This window comes from Oncorhynchus mykiss, chromosome 3, assembly GCF_013265735.2.
Source record: "Oncorhynchus mykiss isolate Arlee chromosome 3, USDA_OmykA_1.1, whole genome shotgun sequence".
NCBI classification, from domain to species: Eukaryota; Metazoa; Chordata; class Actinopteri; order Salmoniformes; family Salmonidae; genus Oncorhynchus; species Oncorhynchus mykiss.
The window spans coordinates 74906343-74912292 of NC_048567.1; positions in this window are offsets into that span (position 1 = coordinate 74906343).

The window sequence follows — 5950 nt, forward strand, 5'->3', positions numbered from 1 at the left end:
GGAGAGATGGAGGGAGCAGAGTGACAGATGGACAGAGAGAGCAGAGAGATAAAGGGATGGAGAGATGGAGGGAGCAGAGTGACAGATGGACAGAGAGAGCAGAGAGATAAAGGGATGGAGAGATGGAGGGAGCAGAGTGACAGATGGACAGAGAGAGCAGAGAGATAAAGGGATGTAGAGATGGAGGGAGCAGAGTGACAGATGGACAGAGGGAGCAGAGTGACAGATGGACAGAGGGACAGGGTGACAGAGGGAGCAGAGAGAGCAGAGAGACAGAGGAAGCAGAGAGATAAAGGGATGGAGAGATGGAGGGAGCAGAGTGACAGAGGGAGCAGAGTGACAGAGTGACAGAGAGATAAAGGGATGGAGAGATGGAGGGAGCAGAGTGACAGATGGACAGAGGGAGCAGAGTGGCAGAGGGACAGAGGGACAGAGGGAGCAGAGTGACAGAGGGACAGAGAGAGCAGAGTGACTGAGGGACAGGGGGACAGAGGGAGCAGAGTGAGCAGAGTGACAGGGGGAGAGCCTGAGAGAGCCTGAGAGGTGCAGCCATGATGTCATAGTCACACTGCCTTCTCTCTCTCCAGATAGCACCGCTTGTTTAACCTTCTACCCCACTGCCCACCCGGGTGTGCGGATGTGTGAGTGAGTGAGGGGGGGTCAGTATGTTTGGTCTTTCTGTCCTGCTCTTTTAAAAGCACAGTGAGAGACATACAGACAGTTCCATGGAAGCCCTGGGCTGATTAACACACTGCAGTGAGCACAGATACCTCAGAGACCTTGCCTTGAGCCAGGCATGACACGCCAGGGACGACCAGCACATGACTAACGCTATGTAGTACAATCATTCTGACACTAGTGTGTAGTAGTACTAATGGTAGTAGTAGTCCCAGCATGCAAAGTGGGTTGAAATGACGTCATAACAACCAGGTTAAGACCAACATGAAAACCCGTATTTGAATCAGACAGGGTAGTAGTCAAAGTAACAGATGAAGTAGTAAGACTATATTAATAGTAGTACTCCTGTATACAAAGCAAGAGGAATTGATCCGTTGTGTTTGGTGTGACGTGGGTGGTCTTGTTGGTCTGGGTGGGGTGTGATGGAGTGAGGGAGGGTGGGTTTAAAGACAGTGGCGCTCTGTAGATGGGTGGAAGTGTGTGTGGGTGTTACACACTGTGTGGGAGGTAGATTGAAGGTGGCAGAGTGTGTGTGTGTGTGTGTGTGTGTCGAGTGGTGCCCTGAAGGTGTGTGTGAGACTCTTTAAAGGAGCCCACTAGTCTGCCTCTGTGTCCCATCCTGTCTCCTTAAGTCCTCTCTTCCTTTTCCCCTTCCTAGAAACAAGGTGTCAGAGGAAATGCGCATCTCTCTCTCTACCTCTCTACCTCTCTCACAACTGTTAATTTAAATGCATTCCAGGTGACTACCTCATGAAACTAGTTGAGAGAATGCCAACAGTGTGCAAGTTGTCATCAAGGCAAAGGAGGGCTACTTTGAAGAATCTAAAATCTAAAATATATTGATTCCATATGTGTTATTTCATAGTTTTGATGTCTTCACTATTATTCTACATCGTAGAAAATAGTAAAAATAAAGAAAACCCTCGGGATCGGTGTCCCTATACCGGGATGGTTGTTGCTAACATGAGCAACTGTGACTAGAATGACGTTGTAAGTAACAGCAAACTTTCCAGGACATAGACATGTCTTATAAGGGCAGAAAGCTTAAATTCTTGTTAATCTAATAACTGCACTGTCCAATTTACAGTAGCTATTACAGTGAAAAAATACCATGCTATTGTTTGAGGAGAGTGCACAACAACAAACCACCTTTAAAATCGCGGAAACTGGTTTGATACATTCACCTCTGAAGGTAAATAATGTACTTAGATTCAGATTACTGAATGTACTGAATGTATGTTGCCCATGCCAATAAAGCCCTTAAATTGAATTGAGAGAGAGATGGGGGAGGAGGGTGGTGAGACAGAGATACATAGTGAAAAAGACAAAGAGAGAGAGAAAAAAGGACTCTTTTCACAGCTGTTCAAGGATGGAATGTCACAGGGTCTACTTCCTGCAGTGCACGGCTGTCTCTGTACGTCTCACTTCCTGTTTCCCTCAGGGGAATCCAGCAGCAGATTATGTGAGTATGTGTGTATGTAAGTGTGTGCATGAATATGTATGTCCGTGAATATGTATGTGTGTGTCCTTAATTCAGGACCCCCCCCCCCCCCCCCCACAGTGTCAGAGTGGTCTCTCCCTCCCTGGTTTGACTTCCTGGTTTTCTTGTATTGTCCGCTGGCTCGTGCCATTACATGTGACAGAGGGATGTGAGGACCAGACTTCTGGACCCGGCAACCTTCATGTTCTGTCTCTGATTACACAAGGTTTTCCTCTACAGAATGATTAGGATATGATTGTGGAAACAGAGCCACGTCACTACACAGGTCTCATGTGTAGGGTTGTGTTCATTAGGCACCAAACAGAAGAAAAGGGGACTGAAACAAGGACAGACTATAATGGTAACGCTCATTATGCTTTTCCTTTATAGGCCCTAATGAACACAGTCCAGATTCACTTACATTTAAGGCATTCGTATCTAGCAATTCGGGTTAAGTGCCTTGCTCAAGGGAACACAGATTTTTCCCCTAGTCGGCTCGGGGATTCAAACCAGCAACATCTCTGTTACTGTCCCAAAGCTCTTAAACCACTAGGCTACCTGCCTCTTAACCACTAGGCTACCTGCCTCTTAACCACTAGGCTACCTGCCTCTTAACCACTAGGCTACCTTCCTCTTAACCACTAGGCTACCTGCCTCTTAACCACTAGGCTACCTGCCTCTTAACCACTAGGCTACCTGCCTCTTAACCACTAGGCTACCTGCCTCTTAACCACTAGGCTACCTGCCTCTTAACCACTAGGCTACCTGCCTCTTAACCACTAGGCTACCTGCCTCTTAACCACTAGGCTACCTGCCTCTTAACCACTAGGCTACCTGCCTCTTAACCACTAGGCTACCTGCCTCTTAACCACTAGGCTACCTGCCTCTTAACCACTAGGCTACCTGCCTCTTAACCACTAGGCTACCTGCCTCTTAACCACTAGGCTACCTGCCTCTTAACCACTAGGCTACCTGCCTCTTAACCACTAGGCTACCTGCCACTGTGTTATACAGTATGCGTTTTGTTATTTGCCACAAACATTGCAATTCAAACGTTGGAATTCACAAAGTCATGTCCAGTATGACTAAAGCTGCTTTGGAGAAAGATCAGGACAACGCATCTGTCTGTTCCTCTGTTCTGTGCCTCCAACTTTATGACTAATGGCTGTGTGTGTGTGTGTGTGTGTGTGTGTGTGTGTGTGTGTGTGTGTGTATGTGTGACCGGACATTTGGCCGGCAGCATTTACATTTACCAGACGTTTGAGACATTTACCAGACCCATACGCTTTGGGTGCGTAACCTGATTAGGACGTCCTTCCACGGTGCTCATAACGACTTAAAACCACGGTGCTCATAACGACTTAAAACCACGGTGCTCATAACGACTTAAAACCACGGTGCTCATAACGACTTAAAACCACGGTGCTCATAACGACTTAAAACCACGGTGCTCATAACGACTTAAAACCACGGTGCTCATAACGACTTAAAACCACGGTGCTCATAACGACTTAAAACCACGGTGCTCATAACGGCTTAAAACCACGGTGCTCATAACGGCTTAAAACCACGGTGCTCATAACGACTTAAAACCACGGTGCTCATAACGACTTAAAACCACGGTGCTCATAACGACTTAAAACCACGGTGCTCATAACGACTTAAAACCACATTTACATTACAGTCATTCATATGAACAGAACATGCAAGGTGAGGATGCAGGGATTTACCATCCTTCTAATTCTGATTCACACTTTCAAGATGTTAGAATAACTGTCCACATTTATTTTTCCTCAGACAACAAGACGAGTAACGAACAGAGAAATCACTAGCCTGTCAGTCTACTATCCCCCATAGTAGAAAAGTTGACCTATTTTATTGGTCAGCTTTTCGAGAAAGAAATATCCTTTTCCAAACAGACTCTGGGACAGATGATAGATCCCAAAATCAGTAAGCAATGAGTCTGATGCAACAGATAAGAACGTTTAGCTTAAAATGTTGATAAACGACTATTTCTTGACATTATAAGCGGAGCAATGTGCACAAGGCAGTAGGCTGCGCGGGAACGTTTCTTCCAAAACGCATTTAGTGAGAAACGTGCGAGCGGGTTTCATGTGACGTGAATTAAAAACATCCAGTAGAAATGTAGAAACAGGGTCTAATATGAAACAAGTAGCATGGGTGGCTAATATGACTGATTTAGGCTAGACTACTTTGAAGCAGGCTAAGACATGCCTCATAATATGTAATAAAACAATTGAGTATACTGTATGTTTTCAAAATGCATACTACTTCCAGCTCATTGCAAAGTGGCGTGTGACACGCTGATGAAACTCTGCCTTCTGATGGTTGTTTGAGATGCTGCAGCAGCAGCTCTCACGCTGTCTGACAGATTTACTGCTCCTCTGTATCTGTATGTTGTATGCGTGTGATAAATAAGATATATAATGAATATACTGTAGCCTACACACACCAATTTAATTCCACTAAATTATGCAAAGTAACCTATAGATTGATAAGCATGACCAGTCAAATGTATAGACATCGACTGGTATTTAAATCAAGGAATAGACTAAAAAGCATTATTTAGGATTTCCTGTTATTCTCAGGGACAATTGAGCAGCGCCAATTTTATTTATGAGCTTTCCAAATGTTTTATCTGCCAAATACCTGCTATTACCGGCTAATGGAAGCCATGACGTGTGTAGGCGTGTGTGTGTGTGTGTGTGGGCATGTGTGTGTGTGTATATACACCTGAAGTCAGAAGTTTACATACACCTAAGCCAAATACATTTAAACTCAGTTTTTCACAATTCCTGACATTTAATTATAGTAAAAATTCCATGTCTTAGGTCAGTTAGGATCACCACTTTATTTTAAGAATGTGAAATGTCAGAATAATAGTAGAGATAATTATTTATTTCAGCTTTTATTTATTTCATCACATTCCCAGTGGGTCAGAAGTTTACATACAGTCAATTAGTATTTGGTAGCATTGCCTTTAAATTGTTTAACTTGGGTCAAACGTTTCGGGTAGCCTTCCACAAGCTTCCCACAATACGTTGGGTGAATTTTGGCCCATTCCTCCTGACATAGCTGGTGTAACTGAGTCAGGTTTGTAGGCCTCCTTGCTCGCACACACTTTTTTAGTGTCGCCCACAAATTTTCTATAGAATTGAGGTCAAGGCTTTGTGATGGCCACTCCAATACCTTGACTTTGTTGTCCTTAAGCCATTTTGCCACAACTTTGGAAGTATGCCTGGGGTCATTGTCCCTTTGGAAGACCCATTTGGGTCCAAGCTTTAGACTGATGTCTTGAGATGTTGCTTCAATATATCCACATCATTTTCTGTCCTTATTATGCCATCTATTTTGTGAAGTGCACCAGTCCCTCCTGCAGCAAAGCACCCCCACAACATGATGCTGCCACCCCCATGTTTCACGGTTGGGATGGTGTTCTTCGGCTTGCAATCCTCCCCCTTTTTCCTCCAAACATAACAAACAGTTCTATTTCTGTTTCCTCAGACCAGAGGACATGTCACCAAAAAGTACGATCTTTGTCCCCATTGTCAGGTGCAAACTGTAGTCTGGCTTTTTTATGGCGGTTTTGGAGCAGTGGCTTCTTCCTTGCTGAGCAGCCTTTCAGGTTATGTCGGTATAGGAATTGTTTTACTGTGGATATAGATACTTTTGTATCTGTTTCCTCCAGCATCTTCACAACGTCCTTTGCTGTTGTTCTGGGATTGATTTGTACGTTCATCTCTAGGAGACAGAATGTGCCTCCTTCCTGAG